This window comes from Athene cunicularia, assembly GCF_003259725.1.
Source record: "Athene cunicularia isolate RWA chromosome 4 unlocalized genomic scaffold, athCun1 chr4_part1, whole genome shotgun sequence".
In the NCBI taxonomy this organism is placed as follows: Eukaryota; Metazoa; Chordata; class Aves; order Strigiformes; family Strigidae; genus Athene; species Athene cunicularia.
In genome coordinates this window covers 26,154,359-26,176,168 of record NW_020799098.1, presented here as the reverse complement: position 1 = coordinate 26,176,168, position 21,810 = coordinate 26,154,359, and positions in this window count along the sequence as shown.

The following is a 21,810-nucleotide window of genomic DNA, read 5'->3' as shown; positions in this document are numbered from 1 at the left end:
GTGGAGAGAAGCGAGAAAGACGGGAGATCCTGGAAGCCCTAAGAACAAAGCAGAACTAATGTAAAAACTGTTTCACAGATACTTATCATATTTCATGAATTAGTACAGAACATGGGATGAAAGGCAAACCAGTGTTGATACATGTGGCATCTTGTTTAAGAAAAAAGCTTAATTTTCTCTGCCTTTTGACCCTTCCTCTGCCCTGCAGCCCCTTTCAATATTTCTGCACTATCCTTCATTACAATCCCCAACAATAACAGTCAAAAAATTGTTCATGTGTACCAGTAACGATTTTGGAGAGCCCAGAGTAACCAATCCTTCAAAATTGCCAGTTACTCAAAGCTTAGGGACATTACAGATCAGCACTTGAAGCCTGACTTGCAGCTATTTATCGATCTTTTACAAAGGCTAACATTTTAACAAAATATGTAATGTTTATATGGAGGCAATAAGAAAACAGAGGGGATTTGTTTTTATGAAAGGAGTTGTGAGTTGTTTAGCAAGGCCTAAATATCTCCAAAAAGTCATGTATGTATCCTTATCAGAATACCTCAAGACATTTTTTTAAGTCTCTCATTAAGCTATCATATAGTTCCCAAGCATAGATGAGGAATCAGCATTTGTACATTGCTAAATTGATAAAACAAACAGTGAAGTGTTATCACAAACTGTGTGTGATGTCAGGATTCTACCTGTTTCATGCTGAACCAAGTTACATTACTCAGAGAATGTGGGAAAGGACTCCATTAAAAACATCTCCAGCATGAATGGGAAAAAAACTGCCCCCCTTTATATTTTTGAAGCACTCTGAACTGAACTGGCCCTGCAGCCATGGTCTCCTAGCTGCAAGATACGGCTGATGAGCTGACTGGTGGCATCTCACTTGTAGGACAGATTGATGCTCTGAACCATGTGTCCCAGAGGGCTCTGAGATCTGGTCGTTACCCTTTCTGGCCACAGCAGGGTGGCTGCAGTGCAGTTGGTGCACCAGGGAATTAGAACTTTGCCTTTTGGACTGGGAGAGACATCTGGTTTTCATTCAGCAGTGAGGCCCTAGCTTCCCCACCTATAAAGTTCATTAAAGTAATCACCTCTCCAAGATGCTTTCAGTAACTTGGGAGAGGTTACAAAAGATGTGTTGACCCCCTCCATCCTAGACTCATGGGGACATTTTCAGTGACTGCAGCTGAGTGACTTTTTTTCTCCTCATTTTATTAAAAAATGTATACCCATAGTTTCTCTATATAATTTAATGTTCCTGGGATGTAATTGAGGCTAATGTAAATTTTTATGTCTTACTAATGGTTTGAATAGAACTGAAAGTGAAGACTATCTTATAAAGCAAACTGAAGGCTGCTAATGAAAGGTTTCACCAGAGACAGCATGGAGAGAGTCAAGACTGACTTTCGTAAATATAACTCTGAACTGAGCTGGTCTACTCTCAAATATAACATTTAAACCTTTGGCCACTTACAAAAACATACTATATATCTACACTCTCCCCTACAATTCCTGAGCTGGGCTGGTGGTTGGAGGAAACACTTTATATATTAATTTTCTTCAACATTCTGAATTTTTTCTGCCACAATATGCTCAGACCATTTTGAGTTTTAATGCCTGGAAATTATGTCTTTTCAAAGTGGCAAAGAATTTGGGGAAATTAATTCCTACTAGAGCAGGTGAAAATACAGTACTCTTGGGAAAGCTAATGTGTAACAGCTCTTTTGCCTTTGGCCTCATCTCTTCAGAAGAAATCAAACTGATCACTGTCTTAACACTTTATTGTATAGTAGCTAGTCCCAGAAATTCTTATTTTTAAGCTTCATATTGTTGGGAGATAATGGACACGTGAGCAATCCTACACATGTGCATGCCTCAGCCAGGACATAGAACAAAGAACTCAGTAACCAACTCCAGGAGATGGGTTGGGCAGAGAAAGACATTGTGGGGCTTATTATCCAATCGTAAGAAAGCTTGAAGTGCGTGGACAAAGCTAACTATCCAGTCATAAGGATTGTACCATGTACCATTCGCATGCACAGGAGAAAGCTATAAAAGGGCTTGCTTACCTTCAATAAATGGGCATTGCTTGATCATACTGGTCGTGTGCGTGTCCATAGCTCCTGCATCATATTACTACTGAACTGAGCAAGGATCAAAAGCAATCACTTTTAAAGGAGATGCAGTCCTCTCGCTCCCACATTTTATCTTCTCTATCTCCTTTCATCTCCCATTAAAACTCCGTTATTGTTGAGTTTTAAAGTCATCAGGTTACAGCTAAGTATTATAAAACCATGTCTTTCATTGCAGTTAACTATTTTTTTCAATGACCTCAAAATTTTTATGAATATTTATCCATCAGAAGAGGGGAAGATGAAGGAAATATGTATTCATTTAGATTTATAAAATACAGTACAGTATTCTGGACAACCTTATCTCTTTAAACAGTTATTAGCAGAAAGATTGTCTTTCCTTTGACTAAAGCCCCGGATGAACAACAAATATGTGCTGTGTATTTCATTATTTTCTAATCCAAGTCTTGTTGGAATTGAAAACCTTTCTGCTTCTCCTTACGATAGCTTTTATAAGGATGAAAAATTTTCCCTCTTTCACTTCAAACATCGGTTTAGTTGCCCACGCAGTTGCTTAGCAGCCTTCAGTCAGTAAAAATGGTTGATAATGTTGTCATTGACCCCTGGAAAAAAGAAGACAACTGTCAGAGCACTTTGGAAGTATAAAGGTAAGTACAAAGATAAAACACAGTGAGTAGAAACAGCCACTGGAGGAGCAATAGTATCTTAGCAAACTTGCTGAAGTTCTCTTTCTACTGAAATAATTCCTTTTGAAGGAAACCATGTGTATTCACAGGATAGAAGAGGGAGAAAATGCCTCAAGAGTCTCAAAGACCTCTGAATCAATAACTGAATATTTGTGAACATTATGGGGCTAGTGCTCACACTGAAATTGTAATGGAGTTCTATGCTTTGGATCAGAGCACTCGGTCTTAAAAACCCATCAAGAGGGGTTTTTCAGCTTCTGTGTTCATAATTAAGCTATTTACCTTTTAATATCTGACAATACATGGAAAATCCAAACATAATTTGTTTTCAAATGCATGTAGCTGGAGAAATGTTCAGTTTTTTACTACAGAAAAGTTCTATTAACAATATAGGTAAGCAAAATAGTTTAAAATAGAACAAAATGGCAACAGATAAGAGCTTTGGGATTTGTGTGTGTGTAGGTTGCTTTTTTAATTTTATTTTTATTAATATGTATTAGCACTTATAATGTGGGGATTTCACGACAGGGTTAGTTTTCAGGAAGTCTTACAGAAATTTGGTTTACAAAATGTTGGTTTCTGTTTAAGGATTCTCTCAGTAATTAAAGTATGTCTTATATCTGTCAAGATGAAGAGAAATTAAACTAATACTTTAACAATCACACCAGATTCCACTTAAAGTGTTTCAGTGGAAATTTACTTTCATTTTTAAATTGCCCAGGGAGTAATTTTTTTTTTTTTTTTTTTTTTTTTTTTTTAACTACCAAAGCAAGTGTGAACATTTCCTAGCTTTCTTGATGAAAAATATGTTTCAGCAATGAAATTAGACAAGTGAACCCTCAGGATGCTGGTAGCCCAAGGAGTTTCCAAACCCATATGCAAAGGTTTTTCAATTTCTTTTAAACTTGAAAACCAAAGCTTAAACCTAAGGAATTTCCTCTTTGAGTAGCTCTCTCTGCCATAGCCATAGAGGCGAGGCATGATAGTAATGATATCTTACCATTGCAAATCACTAAAGCTATTAAGATTTTTTTTTCCTTTGGGATTAATTGTTCCCATGTGGCAGAGTTTTGTTATTAATCCAGGTGGAAGAATTTGTGCACCTGTGTGATCCTGTGCCTTTGGCACGTAGTTTCATTGCTTCTGTTCCTAACAAATCCCACTGAACCACACACAGAGCTGTAGGCTATAAATTCCTCTGTAAATACAGTTAACTGGTTTCTCAGAAATTAGCCAGCCTAGGTGAGTTGATTTGGGGGCTTTTCTTTGCTTGACTAGTGTGAAATCGCTACTGATTAACTGCTAACCTGAATGCCATGAGGATAGTAATGCTGGAAAGTTATTTCAGAGTTATACTCAGTTATGTTGCTGTTGTTAGAGCTCTGGTAAGTGTACATAGACTTGTTTAACATAAATAGCTGAGCTGTTCAGTGACCTCTGCTGTCTCTCTATAGTGCTTTTGCTCCTACAAGCAGTTAATAAGATCTGTCTAAGGCCAGTTTTGCTACAGATGTGAATTTTCATTGTTATAGTAACTTCAGAGTACCTATATCATCTTAAATATAGAGTTTTGGGCAGAATCTGTTAAAGAGGGGTTTTATTCAGTGGTAATTTCTTGGAGTGAGGATAGAGGTTTGTAGTATTTTGAGTCTTTTTAAAGTGCTGGACCTCTTCTACATGTGAAATAAGTGAGGCATAGGGATTATGAGGTCTGCAGAATGTTTTGTCTATGAGCATGATGAAAGTTCTGTTTGATGTATTACTTTGGGACAGAAAAGGATTTATTTCTTTCTTGTGTAAATCCCAGACTACCTCTGTGAGCTGTTACTAAGTTTTATTTCTGATCTGTGTTATCTGAGACCAAGATGATTCAACAAAGTGTTTCTGTGATGCAAAGTATGCTTTATGTAATACAATAGTATTTTTTTAATAATTTGTCTGAAACATGATTTGTGGAAAAATACAGCTCAGAGTTATAAAGCAGGCATGTTTACTCCGGCGCAGGGGATTTCTCCACAAAGCTTGCATCCCCCAGCACATTTTACCAAAAACTTATAGAGAGTGGACATACATATTCATTGGTTTACATAATACAAATATACATATGCATAAATATATGGGCTGGGTTAGTTCGAAAGGCTGGTGTCAGCAGTTTGTTATCTTTGTGCCTGCACATTGCCTCCTGGTGGTCATCTTCGGGGGTCTTTTGGAGGAAGGATTTCTCACTTTGTAGTTTTCCTCAGAGCATGCGTGGGTTCTCTTAGCCAATTTCTTGAACATCAAGAGTGGTTTCAGCCGGTTTAACCATTCTATCTTATCTAAAAGCACCAGTATATGTTTCTACCATCCATATATGGCTATCTAGTCATTACAAAGACTAAACTAGTTAGACCACATCTGCTTTCCAAGAACAAGTTTTTTATATTTGCTGAACATTGTACTTCTTGGTAAGTTTCCACAGAAAACTGCTTTGTTTTGATGAACACAGTAGTCCTTGGTAAAATTCCACAGAACAGTCTGGGCAAGCAGAATTATTAAGCAATATTAGCAATATTCAAACCCACTATAAATTGCTATAAGTAAATAAGTTGCAAAGCAGTTGCCATAAGTAAATAAGTCACAAAGCAAGTAATCATTTCTCTGTATCAAACAAAACTAGAATCTTGCTGATTGTGACAGATTAGCTAAATCTGCAGATAGATCACAAAGCACAGTGATATAGAATAAAGTGACCATAAATTATGGCGTTTTTATCTGCCTATGGCTTTTTACTACATCATTGGCTTTGTTACAGATTGGCCAAGAATTTGCATGTGCTTCAGAGACTCTATCTACAATACTTAAAAGTTAGTGTATTAATTTTTGCAATGTTAGAATAAAAGATTCAATTAAAAACAATACTCTGCTTTATGAACAAATTTAGCCAGTTCTTTGCTTTCAAGTGAAGCTTCAATGGACTTTTATATTACGAGTAGAGGTTCCATCATGAGTTGTAACTAGCAGAATTACAATACCAAGTCTGAATTTAAAAATCTCAGCTTTCAGTACTGCTGTGAGAGCATTTAAGAACATTCAAGGCTCAAACTCATGTAAGAATATCTGATCACAAAACATAAAAAAGTCAGTTCCAGGAGTGTGCAAATAGATCATTGCATCAAGTTCTCATGCATCCAAAGCACATGTTGGAAATAACTAAAACTTCCAGTTTTATTTCTGAAGTTTTGTTCATGGTTTTTAGTCTAGTTAACTCTAGTATCTATTGCTATCTCTTCCATGTTTATCTTTTCAAAGAAGAAGTATCGGCCTTCAAACTTGTCTGTGTAAACAGAAATCTCTCAGATCTCTGACCCGCAACAATTTATTTGCTCTCATTATAATGGTATGATCAGAGAAGAAGGCTTGTTGCCCTCAAATGTCCCAGACTGTCTGCAGGAGACACAGGACACAGTTACCAGTAATCTCTGAAAGAGCCTTATAAGTAGGAAAAGAGAAAGTAAATGCAGTTTAAAAGCTGTCACAAGTGATTCTCTGAAGTGCTTATGGATGCTGACAGTGTAATAACATCACCTGCCTCTTGGTGACAATGGAGTGGATTGGCCTTTTTTAAAAAATAATGCAATGCATACTAAAAAAGTACAAGCTTACAGCTAAGTTAGAAAAACATTACCTGCAGAGTTATTTAAGATGTGACAACTAGTAGGAAGCATAGATATAGATGATGTTATCTGTACATAACTCCAGTCAAATAAAAAGAGATCTTAACTGATTTCTGCTTTAACACAAGCAATGAAGCACATTAATTTCACCATGCTAAGTAGTGTCTGCAGCAGAATTTTCAGGAGCAGCCCACCAAATGGTGGGGGGAAATGGAAGAATTAAACAGCTGACAAAAGAGCAGTCAGTTCTGAAGAGTTCATGAAGATTTTGGGAAGAGAAGAAAGAACAGACTGCAGTGACTTTCAAAGAAACAAGGACTGTGAAGCTGAGTTGTGCTGCCGAGTAACCTGGTGATTCTCATCCTTTCTTCTTTCTTCTCCTGTTTAACATCTCTATTGATGATCTAGACGAGGGGATCGAGTGCACCCTCAGTCAGTTTGCAGATGACACCCAGTTGGGTGGGAGTGTTGATCTGCTCGAGGGTAGGGAGGCTCTGCAGAGAGACCTGGACAGGCTGGAGCCATGGGCTGAGCCAAACTGGAGGAGTTTCCATAAGGCCAAATGCCGGGGGCTGCCCTTGGGCCACAACAACCCCCAGCAGCATTACAGACTTGGGGAGGAGTGGCTGGAGAGCTGCCAGTCAGAGAGGGACCTGGGGGTGCTGATTGACAGCCGGCTGAACAGGAGCCAGCAGTGTGCCCAGGGGGCCAAGAAGGCCAATGGCATCCTGGCTTGTGTCAGCAATAGCGTGGCCAGCAGGGACAGGGAAGGGATCTGACCCCTGTACTCGGCACTGGTAAGGCCGCCCCTCGATTCCTGTGTTCAGTTTTGGGCCCCTCACTACAAAAAGGACATTGAATAACTCGAGCGTGTCCAGAGAAGGGCAACGAAGCTGGTGAAGGCTCTGGAGCACAGGTCGTACGAGGAGTGGCTGAGGGAACTGGGGGTGTTTAGTCTAAAGAAGAGGAGGCTGAGGGGAGACCTCATCGCCCTCTACAGCTGCCTGAAAGGAGGGTGCAGAGAGCTGGGGATGAGTCTCTTTAACCAAGTAACAAGCGATAGGACAAGATGTAATGGCCTCAAGTTGCACCAGGGAACGTTTAGACTGGGTATTAGGAAGCAATTCTTCACAGAACGGGTTGTTAGGCGTTGGAATGGGCTGCCCAGGGAGGTGGTGGAGTCCCCATCCCTGGAGGTGTTTTAGGAGTCGCACTGACATAGCAGTTGGAGATAAGGTGTCGTTGGGAACTGTCAGTGTTAGGTTAATGGTTGGATTGGAAGATCTTAAAGATCTTTTCCAATCTAGATGATTCTGTGATTCTAGGAATGGGAACTAGGTGATTTGATTATATGCTCACTTTGGAATAGATGAAGGGTTCATGAGATGTTTCCTTGACCCGTTTGGATAAAGAAGCTATTTGGACATCTGTTGCTGAGGATGTGATTTAGATGCTGAAGGAGCAGAGATACAAATACAGTTCTGCTGTTGATAATTAATCTCTGTTGCTTAAAGTGTTCAGACAGTTTAAATAGTACTCTAGAATCTCAACTGAGAGCCTGATGATGTTCATTATTCTCATAGTGTGGTGGGTCTTGTATAGAAGAACAGCTGTGATTTTATAGAAAAAAAAAAAATGAGATGACATCAACATAAATTACAGGTCACATGTAAATGCATATTGTAAATCCCCTTCATTAACACTTATTCAGGTATTTTGGTCAAGAGATTAATAGAGTATGGGAAAAGAAATTAGAAACCTATAGCATTATATTAGTTAATAGTTTCCAGTCTAAAAGACTTTTCGCCATATAGTGAAGATGCATTTGTTTCCAGCAATCAGTTGTCTTGTTAGTTTTGCAGACTGATTCCAGTGTGTGATTACAGGTTCATTGGAGGGGGGAGTTTCTCCAAGAAATTATTTAATGTTATGTCTGAAGTTAAGTGTAGAATGAAAGTGTACTAACAACTTAAACTTTGAAACTTAAACCAAATTATTTTGGCACAAAAGTCTTAATTGTCACTTCAAGTGGTATCTGGAGACATTTTACATTATGTTCTTTAAAGGGTCTCTTTTTGCAACATGCATTTTTCTACTTTAGAGTTAGTAAGTTTTTTAATGAACACTTGTACCTAGATACAAAACAACGTAGTGTCATTTTAAAGAGTTTTGGAAGCATTTGCACATCCTTCCTCCTGCTTCATAGGTAAAGTCAGACTAGCCCATGATAAACGATAAAATAGAAGAGAGCAAAGGTCAGAGCACTGAATAGCTTTACAATACTACAAAGTGATACTTTGTTTAATTTATTTTATGTTCTGTGAGTTTGGGGAGAAGAAAAAACTTACTTTTTGTTTAGTTGAGATTTGTGTGTCCTTGCTGACTACTTGCTACCTGTTTGTTTTTCACCTTTTCAGACTAGCATGAAAAATGAACTACCTTGGGGTGGAAGAGAAAGGTCAATAAAACACACGTATTGTACTCTCAACAGCAATGACAGCAAAAGAGTTAAAGTTTCATGGGATTTTAATTTGTTGTTTAAAATAAGGTATCTAAAGACACCATTTCAGAGTTCTTTTTCATGGTGTTTATGAACAAAAAAAAAAAAAAAAAGCTTATTTGTGAGGAAATACTTATTTTTCAAATGAGGAATGTTGAAAGCTCTGCATGAAAAATGTACAACATGTTACCTCACTTGGAACTCTCTGAGTTTATGCACAATAGAAATGTGTCCATCGGACATATGCATTCATGGAAACTGCATGTGTCAGTCTGGGATGAAATTACATATTTTTATCTGGAGACACAGGAGTTCTGCATTCAAATGGAGAAAAAAAACACGATACAGGACTTACTGTTGCAAAGCGTTCATGTTGGCTCGTCATTGTAATTGCTTTGTTAGCATAAAATAGTTGATTTTGATGTTGAAGTTTAAAAAAAATATATTATGTATGTACTGTAAAATAGTCTAGTGGTAGTTTTCCTGGGTAATTTTTTTCCATAGGGTTGTTTGAGTGCTTGATGCTGCAAAGAGAATTAGACTTACGGAAGAAAGACTGAGCTAATAAATCAAAACATTCAGCAAGGATTTGCAAGTGCTGAAGTAAAACATCAGTCTGTATTTGACAAAAGCACAATGTTAGCTTGGACAATAAAGGAACATATGGATGTCTTCCAGGTCCCACAGAGATGCAAAAGTATTTTAAATCAATTGGCACTCTGTTGAAATAGCACCTGGTCTTTTTACAGTGGGAATCAAGAGGCAGTAACTTTGTTTCTCAACAGCAAAGTCTTAAACACCACCTCAGATTTGCTGGGTGGGGAGAGAAGAAGGAAACCATTCATAAATTCTCATGAGCCTGAGGTAACACAGACCCCAGCCAACCTGGCTGAGCATCTCCCATTCGTGGGGTCATGCCTGTCTTTAGAGGAGTAGTGGGAAGAGGACTGGAACATGAATACTGGAAGACTTCTCCAGTGAACTGCATTCAGTTAGGTCTGTCTTCTTCAGAAGTAATTTGGCATGGAACAAATCCCAGGTACCCCCTTATTTTTTCTTTTAATTTAATATGAAAGAAAGAAGCAATGAGGAAACTTGAGAATTTCAAATGGTTTGTATTGCAAGTCTTGAAATTTGTTATTTTGTTTTCCTGTACCTTTTTTTTTTTTTTTTTTTTTGGGGGGGGGGGGGCAAGAGATCATTTCCCTATTTTTTTCTTTTGCTTTTACCATGGAAAACATTAACAGCACAGGTACATTATCATATTAACACCCTAGTGTGCCTGGAAGAAGCTAGAGCCTACGCTTTCAAAGAGGCATTATATGCTTAGTAAACATCCACCAGAACAGTGGGTCTCTCAGCAGGACAAATTAGAAATTAAAGAGGCTGCTACACTTCATTAGCTATAGAAATTGAGTTAATTTTTGCTGTGAAAGAGGGGAAAAACCCAAAATTGTCAGTGGTCTGAGTACATGAAATTGTGTTCCAAAAAGCTATACATAGAACAGGTTATTATCAGTAGTTATTACTGATACTTAAGTGCAATAGTCTTGTGGTTTAAAGGCTTAGGAGCAGAAGCTCATTGCTCACACCTCAGCTGCTCATGATCTCCCTGGGCAAGGATCATTCTTTCAGGTTCACCAGTGAAGAGAAGCAGGTGTATGGTTCATAGCCCTCTTTTCTTAAAATAAGTGGGGTTTGGAAGTAGGTGAACACTGTGCTTTATGCTGGATGATGAGCCAAAGACCTGTGTTAAGTGTCACTGTGGCAGCCTTGACAATAAGCAGAGAGGAGCATTGAGAGTTTATACTGTTCATACCAAGGGTGCAACAGGTGTTTGCGTACAATGATTCTTATACAATAAGCAGTGTAAAAGACTGCTAAAAAGAGAAGGTAATGGGGGTGTATTATTAGAAGAATAATCTTCATGTGATACATTTTTCTCACAATCATTTACTTTGAGGTGATTTTCATAGAATTACAAATATGTAATAGAAAACACAATAGACATGGATCACTTCAAGACTGTGTGCCTAACACGAACATATTGCCCAAACCAGTTTCATTCCTGATGATGTGTTTACTTGAAAACTTTACTACCTTATTTCCTCAAGTATCACGGAATTGTCTAGGTTGGAAAGGACCTTGAAGACCACCCTGTCCAACCCTTAACATCACACTGACCATTCTCAACTACATCATATCCCTCAGCGCTATGTCAACGCAACTCTTAAACACCTCCAGAGATGAGGACTCCACCACCTCCCTGGGCAGCCCATTTCAACGCCTAACAACCTGTTCTGTAAAGAAATGCTTCCTAATATCCAGTCTAAGCCTTCCCTGGTGCAACTTGAGGCCATTACCTCTTGTCCTATCGCTTGTTACTTTGTTAAAGAGACTCATCCCCAGCTCTCTGCAACCTCCTTTCAGGTAGCTGTAGAGAGCGATGAGGTCTCCCTTCAGTCTTCTCTTCTCCAGACTAAACACCCCCAGTTCCCTCAGCCGCTCCTTGTTGTAGTGAGGGACCCAAAACTGAACACAGGAATCGAGGGGCGGCTTCACCAGTGCCGAGGACAGGGGTAAGATCCCTTCCCTGTCCCTGCTGGCCACGCTATTGCTGACACAAGCCAGGATGCCATTGGCCTTCTTGGCCACTTGGGCACACTGCTGGCTCCTGTTCAGCCGGCTGTCAGTCACTCCCCCAGGTCCCTCTCTGACTGGCAGCTCTCCAGCCACTCCTCCCCAAGCCTGTAGCGCTGCTGGGGGTTGTTGTGGCCCAAGGGCAGCCCCCGGCATTTGGCCTCATGGAAACTCCTCCAGTTGGGCTCAGCCCATGGCTCCAGCCTGTCCAGGTCTCTCTGCAGAGCCTCCCTACCCTCGAGCAGATCAACACTCCCACCCAACTGGGTGTCATCTGCAAACTGACTGAGGGTGCACTCGATCCCCTCGTCTAGATCATAAATAAAGATGTTAAACAGGAGTGGCCCCAAAACCGAGCCCTGGGGGACACCACTCGTGACCGGCTGCCAGCTGGATTTAACTCCGTTCACCGTAACTCTTTGGGCCCGGCCATCTAGACAGTTTTTTACCCAGCAAAGCGAGTGCCCATCCAAGCCACAAGCAGCCAGTTTCACCAGGAGAATGCTGTGGGAAACGGTGTCAAAGGCCTTGCTAAAGTCAAGGTGAACAACATCCACAGTCTTTCCCTCATCCAATAAGCAGGTCACCCTGTCGTAGAAGGAGATCAGGTTTGTCAAGCAGGTCCTGCCTTTCATAAACCCATGCTGACTGGACCTGAGCATCTAGTTGTCCTGCATGTGTTATGCGATGGTAAATATGCCCTACACCTAGGTTATAGATACATTCCTGGATAAAGCTGTGATTACTACATGTGCCAGGAGAAATAATGAAACAGTTAAATTCAGCTAGCCCAAGTAATAATAACAGCAATTTTAGCTTTACCTCACTGCAGCAGCCAGACTACATATCTGAGGTCTGTGCAGTTTGTGTCCCAGTCATGTTTTTGCAGAGACCAATGCCACTGTACCTTCACTGCTGCTGTTTACCCTTATGCTATATTTGGATTCCACTATGTGATCTGCAGCACAAATGAAACCCAAGCAGCCAGACCGTGTTCTGCTGCCTGCGCTGTCCCTGCACCCTTTATTGGCATATGTTTACAGATAGGGGGTGATTCGGAATCAAAGCTTCTAATTCAGGCTAAATGACCAACTCTCTGATTCTAGGATGACTCTTCCTTCCCTTTAGCTGTAAAATGTCTGAAAGGAGGTGGTTACATCAGTTGCATTGGGTAAATAAATGGATTCATTTTTGGGGGGGTTGAAAAAAAAGGTATCTAGTCAGTTATTTAAGCTGACATGCTATATTCAGAATTTAACACTCAATAGAGAAACTGAATACAGATAGACTACATATTAAAGGGGAGGATGCCAAACTAAAATACTGTCAATTTAAGAAAATGAGTCTGAAGTATTTTAAGGGGCTGTATTTTTAAATCATACTGACATTTTTTTTCTGGCATTATAATTTATTATTTTTGTGCTTTTGTGGCATTTTTGTAGCTTTAAACATTCTTCTGACTCCTGCAGTTTTGTGAAAAACCCTTTCAAACAAGACAGAATATTGACTGACAGACCATGTAGGTAGGCGATAAATTGATGGCATTAGATTGTCCAGTCAAGTGCATAAATGAACAAAGTGAAATAGTAGACTGGTAATGTTATGTGTGGTGTGGAGGAGAAAAAAAAAAAAGTATGTCAGACAAAATTATGATTGTTAAGTTGGTGATTCATGATTAGCATGCTTTTTTCAGCTTTGAAAGAATATCCTTATTACAATACTGTACCAGGAAGCCAAGGAAAGGAGAACTGTAATTATTAAAAAGCCAAGCAGCTGCAGTTAATCTTCCATTGCAAAGGGAATAGATATTGTTTTCCTGAATGCACAGAAAGTAAATTACAATAGTAGATTATGTATATTAATATGATCTCTTAATTTTGATAGTCACAGAAATAATTTTTTATTCCTTTCATCCTTTCTTTCAGTCTATGGTCTATATGCAGCTTTTTCATTTAGACCATGGTATTCTTGGAAGCATATCGGTCAGGGACATATTAGAGCAGGATATAGATCTAAACTTCACAGTCAAATGTTAAACTACTGTCACCTGAAAAGAATGGGTTCAATTTAACATGATGTAGTTAGTCTGTTCTAAAATTGGATCTTCTTTCACAACCATTTTTTATTCCATTGTCTGTGAAAACAGGTAAATTCCTTCTAAACTTCCCTCTTATTTAGATCTCAGCGTAGATCAAGCAAAATACATGCAAGCAAATTTATGAAATTTCCACTCTTTTATCCTTTATACTTCTCCCTTCATGTTATGCCAAACACCATTAAAAGAGCACTTTTCCTGAGCAAGACCAAAATGTACTATATTCCACCAAAAATGTCAGAACACTGGGCAATTACCAGGTCATGCTTTCATATCAGGTTAAATGATCAATCATTAGAGGAACATAAGGACGCTCCCGTTGTTTATTTTCCTCATTTAGGGATCTGCTCAACAGTAAATAATGCCTCTCCCCTGTTTCTGCTGAGATATCTCAGCTGATATATTCTAGGATAACATTTGCTTTTCTCACAGCTGTACTGCAATGAAGGCTCATAACCATCATCTGAACAGCTAGCACATGTGGATCCTCTTTCTCCAGAGATCACTAAAATTTTGAGAAATAGCCCAAGTAGAACACTGTAGCAGCCCTAGGATTTTATGATAGGCGTGTGTGGTTAGGGACTAGAGCAAATTTTATTAAGACAATTGTCATGGAAATATAAATATTAATGCAAACATAAACATATGGAATGCAGAGATTCAAACCATATGCCCCAGTTTTTTGAAGTTTGTTTTTTTTTTCTGATAATTATTTCTAGATATCACTACATTGCTAGGTGTTATTGTAGATATTGTAAATTATTGCTAGTTTTTTTAAGAAAAAAAGGCAGAAAAATAAAACAGCTGAGTAATACTAAATTTCCTTTAACAGTGCTTCAAAGCATGCCAAAATACCTTGATTGGAAGGCCAGATTAACATACAGACAGGGTGCAAGTGAAACTACCTCCTGCTGTTTGGAGCAGAGCCAAAGGACACTGATTTTACAAGTAGTGATAAATGTAACACCATGTAATGTTCATCTCTTCTGGTTAACTGAAGCCAGGAGATTAGTAGCATTCCTTTATTACATTCATTACACTTATGATGTCAGTAACAAACTACATCTTTGTCAGGCTGGAACTGTGGTTCCTGAAATCCCTCCATTTCAAAAGAATTCCACAAACATCTGGAAGAAATGAGTGCAGCTTTTCCCTGTGAACAAGTGAAATTACAGGAAAAACAAGGAGGTTGAAATAGAGGATGAAAGGTACCGGAGTAGGACCTTCTTCCTGCAGTCCTTGAAGGACCCTCCTGCCTTGGGTATTTGGAAACTTTTCTACATTCACAGTAGAGTTAGAAGTGGAGACTCTATGCAAATGGCCACCCAAGTAGCCAAAACCTGTACCCCGAAGAAGTCAAACTTCGTCCTCTTACAAAAGATGCCAAGACCCTTCCTGCTGTGTTCAGTGTGGATTCTCAGAGAGGCTGTGTACAACTTGCATGCAAGGCAGAAGGAATTTGGAAAGATGTGCATAAATATGGATTCATACATTCCAGACAGGTGATAACACTTGGAGACCTCTCTCTCTTTCCCTTCCATATCCACCATTCCCTTTAATACAATAATCATGTATTCAGAATTCAGTGGCTGCCACAGCTGACAGAAAATATTCTGAATTATTAGAAAAAATGGATCTTGACCTTAACTCTCAAAAGAATTAAGTTTAATAGATAGCACTGCTTTTATCAGACAATGTAGATATTTTGGTTTGGGGTTTTTTTCCTACTTGCCTTACATGAAGGTTTGGTGAGCCTTCTGTTCTTCTATTTCTTCTATTTCTCTCTTTTTCCTCAGAATTTGGGTAAGTGGAGATGATTGCCTAAAAACGGATTGACAGTTTCTTTGAGTATATTGCATCATTTGGATAATTTAAATAGATACCTAATTTTAAAAGAATCAATAACATTTTCGAGTTTTAGGAGCAGAAAAGTTGGACTATAACAGTTTCATTCTGGCATTTCACATGTTCAAATAGATAAAACAAGATCAAATATACCACCAGAGCACAATCATCTGCAATAAGCCAATTGGAATCACTGGGAAACTGCTTTATTGGTAGACCTCTTTAACAACAGTTCAAACAGAGAAGAAAATAATGTTTTTAAAATTTCTCTACAGCAGAACAGAAAAAATGTTTCTTTTGTAAAAGATGTCTTCTACTTCATAAATTGAAAAAAGTGATTTAGGAGTTCAAGGAAATTATATCAAGATCATCAAATAAGGTATGTAATCAGAAATGAGAAACCAGCACAATGTAGCCAGGGCATGTGTTCGACAGAATTGAATGAGATAAGATCTGTGAATTAACACTTAAATTTTTTTTTTATTTATTTATTCTTTCCTTCCAAGACAATTAAACATAATTCTCCTCAAAAATTATATCTATGAACAATTTACCTCATTTGACAAGTTTCAGTACTTTCTGAACTCTCTGCAGCCACACTATGTTATGGCGATTTCTCACATACTCTTGTTATTCAAAATTTAAAGTGAGACTCCTTTCCTTTCTATAATATTTTCATTTTCCTAATTTGTCTACAACTTTAGAATTTCTTAATTCTAAGATGTTTGTAATGGATTGCTTCCTCTTCTGATTTCATTGCTTAAGTCCAGGTCTTGGGCTTATGATCAGTTTCAGAATAGTGACAAAGGCATAATGAAAACAGTGGGATTTAAGTAAACTTCTCTATAAAGAGACCCTGCATCAGGGTCAGTGACATACCTTTTACTTTTAAATGCTACACAAAGTGATAGACTGTTACCTGCTTCCATACATAAATATAAGAAGCTCCCCTAAGATGTCTTATCCATAGTATTCAAAGCCCCATAAAATGCAAAATGACAGTGAAGAATCTGCTTAAAGATATTCAGGAATCTCTTAACTACTTTAGCTGCTTTAAAAAGCCCTGGATTTTATTCCATTCATTGCTGTGCACCATCTAGTTCTGGGTGAATTTGATATTGCAAGATGTAGATATGATAGAATCACATGAAAATTGCAGAAACCCATGTAAGAGTATTAAGAATTTGCTCATGTATCGTGGGAATTTTGTTTCCCTCCTTCAGCAACACCCTCAACTGCCTTCAGACTAAGGCAGAAGATGCTGACAAAACCTCTTCCAAAGACATTATAAGCTTTCCATTTTTAAGTCTTTGTTTTAGTTTGGTAACACATACAATATCCTCACTGCTTCCTCTGAAGAAATTTTATCCAAGATGCAAGAAAAAGGGCAAAGAATGGGTCACTGTTGCCAGTTACATATTAAAACAGAATGATGTCTCAGCCTCTCTTTAAAGTATTTTATAACACGGGCAAAGGCAGAAGTAGTTATAAATGTGTATCATCTTAAAGATTTGGTTTTCTCAAATCCCTTGAGGATTGTAATCACATTTTAACCTTATTATTGTCCTTATATCATAATCATACGGTATCTGTTGCTCACAGAGCAAGATTTTTTGTAAAAAAATCTAATTCTACAGTTTTGGCATATGCCTTAAAGTGCAAATCTAGCAAAGACTGTGCTATTCTTTAGAGCCTGGTACAATTCTTGTTAAGGCATTATAGCCTTATAATCATTGTCTCATTAGCTGTAGGTATTTAAGCACTTGCTGGTATAGGGCTCAGGAATACATCTGTAGTGACTTTCAGATAGGGAGAGGAGGACCAGCACCACCTGTGTTACTCTTATGACCAAAAAATCAGGCAAAAGTTTCATAAGCAGGCAGAGGACTCTACTAACAAATCCCCACGGACATGTGGAAAACCAGCAGTTTCTTAATCTAAGGACAGGGTTTATACTGTGGCAGGTAATCACATTTGTCCCTCTCCTCACATCATTTCATATATGAAGGCCAACTAAAGGCAGATTTATATACGACAAAACCAAGTATAAATACACTAATAAATAATTAAAAAAAAATCCCTAAAAACAGTGTTCTCCCTGCCCCTGGGTTACTGTGAAAGGGTAAATGCAGCCATAGTGTGAGCAGGGCTGCTGTCAGCTCTTTGGGAGAGAGGTTGCTGTTCTCCTTCCCATGGGTGCAGGCAGGGGGAAGAGCGGCTCTGCACAGCAGTGCATGTCTTCCTTCTTGGTGGAGCTGAAGACCAACAGGTTGTGATCACAACACCAGAACAGAAACAGAGTAATTAGAATCTATGTGAGAGGGTCAGAAGCTCCATGGCATGTTTACTCATCAGCTGGCATCTATGTTCCTTGTGGGGTAGTTCCTTGTGGGGTAGACCTTTTGCAGTCCTGAATTGCAGTAGCTTTTGCCTGAAAAGTTAGATGATGTTTACATATGGCTAAGAAAATAAATTAACCTACCTGACTGGGAAAGACTGTCTTTTCCAGGAAAAAAATGCGATGCAGGAGAGTTAAAACATACAGTCCTACCGCAGGAACCCACAAGCTGTATTGCACAGTAACACTGCACTTGAAAATAAAATAAACTTTGAAAAAACAACACATACTTTGGGGCTTGCATGTGTAAATATGTTATGGATTTTTAGTAACCCAGCATACACACTATCCTGAAGGACCACCTACTTCATTTCTACAATGCTAACAATGGGCAAAAGTGAATTTGATGAAATGGAACAAAATACTGAAGTTGTATGAGCTGAGCAAAGCTGTGTGGGTGATGGCAACAGCAGGAACCCAGAGGCTGCCGGGGAAGCTTCACAGACAGAAGCTTGGAAGGGAACCATCCTTATCCCCAATGTGTTTAGATCTGCTGACTAAAGCTGAATGGTACTGGTGTTCTTCACCTAACATTTTTCAAGGAAAAAAAAGTCACTTTCAAACAGTGGTCTGTGTTCAGCTCATTGCTTGTGATTTCTTCAGGCCTGGGGATCTCCATTAGCAATTCTGTTTATACAGTTTGGTTTATTAAATATACGCACTGAGGGAAATTATTTTATTTGCAGACTAGATTCAAAGCACTGTAGGCTGATGTCTTGTTTTAAATTCAGTATGTAGAAGTGAGGTTTCTTTATTTTATGAGCAAGAAAGTCTCATAATTTTCAGATGACATGTTCATAACTTACTTCCATTTCTGAGGTATTTCTTTTCAAAATACAATAAACTCAACATCCCTTTGAAACCCATTAGGAGACCTACCCATACACCAAAAAGTTACATTTAACACCTGGTTTTGTCTGGGATAGAGTTGATTTTCTTCAGAGTACCTGTACTGTGTGTGTTTTGTATTTAGTGTGAGAATGATGTTTTAGTTGTTGCTAAGTAGTGCTTGTCCTAAATTAAAGATTTTTCAGTTTCCCATGCTCTGCCAGTGAGGAGGTGCACAAGAAATTGGGAAGAAGCATGGCTAGGACAACTGGCCCAAACTAGCCAAAGCGATATCCCAATACCTTAAAACATCATGGTCAGTATACAAACTGGGGGGAGTGGGCCTGGAGGGATGGGTCGCTGCTCAGGCATTGGTCAGCAGGTGATGAGCAATTGCATTGTTATCACGTGTCTTTTCTTGTGTTTTGCTTCTCTTTTCGTTATATTCCTTTCCATTATAATTATTAATATCATTTTATATTATTATTATTGTTATATTTTATTTTAATTATTAAACTGCTCTTAACCCATGAGTTCTACTTTTTTCAATCCTCCCTCCCATCCCACTGGGAAGGGAGAGAATTGAGAAAGTGGCTGTGTGGTGCTTAGTTGCCAGCTGGGGTTAAACCACTATAACACCCTAAATCTAATGAGGTTTTTATACAAACATCTGTAGCACTGAGGTACTAACAGCCAGTGTCTGCTAAGTTATCGCTGAATAGAATGGGGACACTGCTGTCCATAGTCCTAGCAAACTCTAAAGCAGAATCTAGTCATGCGTGGCTGATGCATCCATTCTGTTTTCCTGCAATCTGTTCCCCTATATTTGATTATTTTTTTTTTTTTTTTTTTGGAAGTCTCTGCCCAAGTGAAACATTTAGTTCTTCTTTGGAATGAAATACAGATATGCAGAGTATCAGGCAAACAGCAAAGAGTTCTGCCAAACAGTGATGACTTGCAGCTACAGCCGATGAAAGTTATTTGTTCAAAGCTAGAATTTGACAGGAAAATACATTTTTGCTGAGGAAAATATGTTTTCCAATGGCTAGAAATGCTATCTGTACCACCAAGATTTGAAGTGGGAAATGTTGCTGTAGTATTTCATTGCAGATAATGCTTAGATGCTCACATTGCCTCTTTTCTTGTATTCATCAGACCTCTCAATCAGGCTATATTTCTCATGAAACATTGTAACTGGAGCACTGATGAAGTACTTTGATGGCTCACCAAGGATGGAGCCCACTGTATAACCAATGGAAAGCAATATGAAAGGGCAAAGCAGCGCCATTTTGCAGTGGATAGTTATGGTTTTAAGCTGGAATTTTTAGAAAAAATATGTCTATTTATTTTGGGGAAAGGAACCTCTATATCTGGATGCTTGCACCACACACATCAGGTCTAAGGGGTATTAAAAGCTACATCTTCTAGCTAAGATGCATAGGTTTAAGTATGTATTGTTCTGGAGAGGTTTTCTAATAGGTGCCACTACCATTCACTTCAGGTAATTTAACAAAATAAAATATAATTTACTCATGTTTCTCAACATCTCTATTATTAGATGCTAGGAGATATGACTGTTCTTTTATTAAAAAGCTTGATTGGATTGGGTTATAAGAGTTATTTGTAGAGCACTGAGATATCAGAGGAAGAAAGTAATTACACTGAGCACATACAATTGTACTATATTTGTTATGGTCTCTTAAATTCTTTGCTGTCACCTCCCATACTGTTTTCTTTACAAGGCTACCTCCATTGTTTCACTCTGGCTGTATGTGGTGAATAAACTCCAAGTTCTTTAAAGTGCATCTATGACTCTTATCTGTTCCTGTTTCCACTTCTCTCTCTCATTTCCCTGTGCACAAGCCACCAGGATGTGCTAAAAGGCAAATCTTGTCATCATTTCAGCTTGTGTGAAGGACTTCAGATAGAGCAGAAGAGTGCACTGGTGCTTCGGAAAGGGATATATGATTGCTTTGTCCTTGCTCCCTTTAGAACAGTTCTGGTGACTCAGTGCATCATGCAGTTTGCAGGAACTTAGTGTCGCTGCCCAGGAACATCCGTGGTTTTTGGAAGGAGAACATCACCCCTTCAGTGCATCTATAGGATGCTGCTCCCTAGTGTTTCTGCATAATGAGCCCTTGCTACTGTAATGATATAGAAGGTATCTGCAGATGTGTCTCAGCAAACATCCCCAACAAAAACCTTGACAATTGTTTCAATTTCCAAAATTTTGTACTTGACTAGGAATGGTTTTAAGCTATAAATGCATTTAAATTACATTAATTATACCCTGGTTTGGGTGGTTCTGTACTCCAAGGACAGCAACTATGTCTACAGGGAATTTTATAACAGCATGGTATTTCTTCAGGCAATGTGATCTCTTAAAAACAATCTTTTCATAGCACTAGTTTTCACGACTCTCTTTTAGGACAGCTTGCTCTTCTCCTCAGTAAACTGACAGTGGGACATCTCAAAATAGAATCATAGAATCATTTTAGTTGGAAAATGCCCTTAAGATCATCAAGTCCAAGCATTAACCTAACACTGCCAAGCCCACCACTAAACAATGTCCCACTAAACCATGCGTCACGTCAATACCTAGAGGCCAGGTGCCTCCAAAATGTGAAGAGTGCACGGTCACTGCCTGCTTTGCCTGAATTAGTGACCAGATTTGATCCTCACTTTCTCATGGCCCAGGCGAGTCAGTACCCAGCAGCAGCTTGGCTGCACGGAGAGGATCCTTCCAAAATCTGCCATATCTGAGGGCTTTCAGCTGCCGGGCTAAGTAGCTGTGGACACTTCCTAGGACGTGATAGGCAAACATCCTTAATCTCTGGCTGCAGTGACTATGCAATGCTACAGCTATTTCACTTTGTATAAATAAGCAAAATAACTGCTAGATCTGGAGCTTTATTTCAGATGTCCTATAACCTGAGGCCTGTCTTCACCTTCAGGCTCTTTGGAAGCACAGTGAAATGTTTCTGATTCCTACTTTTTTTGGAGAAATACATGAAAAAACTCTTATCCCAGTTCAAAACTGGGGGTGATGGTGGAGGAGGGGTGTATTGT